At 37.3% G+C, this 2,227-nt stretch overlaps 1 long non-coding RNA gene across 1 annotated transcript in view; it reads right to left on the bottom strand.

The window, feature by feature from the left end:
- Positions 1-223: 223 nt before the first annotated feature.
- LOC124375783 overlaps positions 224-2,227 on the bottom strand; it is a 3,675-nt gene continuing 1,671 nt past the window's right edge. The window contains exon 2 of the long non-coding RNA XR_006923725.1: positions 224-660. This is a non-coding gene — a long non-coding RNA (uncharacterized LOC124375783). The remainder of the gene's footprint in view (positions 661-2,227) is intronic.

Raw genomic sequence — 2,227 nt, forward strand, 5'->3', positions numbered from 1 at the left:
TTTCCTCTTCCATAGTCACCACTGGATCCCTCATTGGGAAAAAACTTTTATACAATATATATAAATATACTGCATTATTTCTGTAGAGCTGCTATGAGACGATGTATATTGTTAATAAAAGCTCTACAAATATAAATAAGATTTGAATAAATCCGACACTGAAAAGATAAAAATGCAAATTTTATGTGTAATATTTTTCTTTAAAAAAAAAAAAAACCCACAATAACAGTGTTTTTGTTTGTTTTATTTGAAATAAAAACCAGATACAGTAGTAAAAATTAGTCATCGGTTAAAAACAGACCAATGAACATCTGTACAGATGTGGAAGTCTGGAAGGGAGAAGTCCATGAGCCCAAAAAATATAAAATAAAATAAATGAATTTTAATTATTTTAATTTTCTATTTATTTTAATTATTTTAAATTTTAATAAAAAAATAAAATAAAAAAGAAGCATAAAAATTTGCATACAAGCATATTATATACACAAATATAAATATAAAGACATTTTATTCCAGAGTGATGTTGACTGATGCGAGGGCGTCCACGGCCCAGCCAGGATACGTCTCGCCGCTGGAGAACATCCTCCTCATGAAGTTCCTCACAAACTCGGGGAAGCGCTGCTCGATGATGCTCTGCCTCACCGACCGCATCAGAGTCAGCTGCACAGACACGACAGGATTACTGAGCAACAGCTGGATCTGAAAATCAAACCTGGTGCAAAACATCTGCCCTGCATGATTTTAACTGTCTAGAACAGACGAAGAGACTCAGTGCCATGAAGTCATACAGTCAAAATAAACCTCCACAGACCCGTGGACTGTTTTTTTGCATTTGTGTTGCACTTAAATGATTTGGATCATCGAGCTCATTTTAATAAAACAATAACCAGAGTAAATATGAAACACAGTTGAGGATGATTTCATTATTAAAAGGGACAAAAATGCTCTCCAAACCTGCCTGGTCCAATGTGAACTATGTGAATTGAGCTTTCTGGAAATAAAAGAACATCATACTAACAGTCAAACATGGTGGGGGTAATGTGATGATCTGGGGATGTTTTGCAGCTTCAGGACCTGGAAGACTCACCATAACCGATGAAAACCATGAATTCTGCGCTGTACTAGAAACTCCTGAAGGAGAATCAAATGTCCAGCACACGGCGTGAAGAATGGAGCGTGTGTAAACCCGACCCGGTTTGTTTGTGTGAGTTCAGTAATGACAAGTGGATCGAAAGCAGATCCTCCCATTTAAAAACACACCACAATGCTTTGAGGTTGTTAAATGTTGTGGATGGTGATGTGGTGCATGGCGGTGTTACACCAGAATCTGTGACCATCGTATGTTGTGACCATAGAGGGCGCTGGTACTAAAATGCAGCTTAAAATAGATCGTCTAGAGAAGTTCACTCCGCAAACAGCGTAAATGCAAACACCGGCGTCCACTGTTCATTTAATGTTGTTGCGAGAACGCGCCCAGCGCCGTGCACGTTTTCATGCACCACGAACTAAAGACTCATTTACAGTATTTACAAAAACTTGAAAAGTTATTCAAATGCTTTTGATATTTAAAAAAAACAACCCTGAATGTTATTAATTAAAGCTAATAAAATAGAGTGAGATGCGGATGCTTTGGACTGTTAATTTTATATATATATATACTATATATATATACACATACAGTGTATACACGTACAGCTTTACACTGCTACGGAGATCAATGATTTTCTAGACGAGACTTTTGGTAAAACTGTTAATGTTCGGATATTTTCCCGGATGTTAATAGGTTTCTGAAGTCAGTACAGTAAAACCCTGTTGTACGAGCAAACGGAGATACAAAGGCACGAGCAAACCCATGCTGTCGGTTCCCTGTTTTCGGCGGAGGGTCGCATCAGTCGCTTAGTTGATGACGTATCACTCGGTCGCTCTCGTTGTTCAGTGCAGCAAAAACTTAACTTTTTTTAGTTTTATATTTTTATTTCTCTAGAAATCTTGAAAAATTTCTCCCAAGAAAATCAGTGATGGTGCTGTGAAAACGAAAGTAAATAGAATTACCATGGAAACCGAGGAGGTTACGAGCGTTTTGTGCGTCTCACACTCGCAATCAACCACTACCACATGAGTAAGTGTTAAATTATGTTTACATTACGGTCATTTGCGGTGTATTTGTTTGTTAAAACAGGCTACAAATACTTTTTAAGTGCAGAAATAAGCGATCGAATGAGATCTC

Source organism: Silurus meridionalis, chromosome 22 (assembly GCF_014805685.1).
Source record: "Silurus meridionalis isolate SWU-2019-XX chromosome 22, ASM1480568v1, whole genome shotgun sequence".
NCBI lineage: Eukaryota > Metazoa > Chordata > Actinopteri > Siluriformes > Siluridae > Silurus > Silurus meridionalis.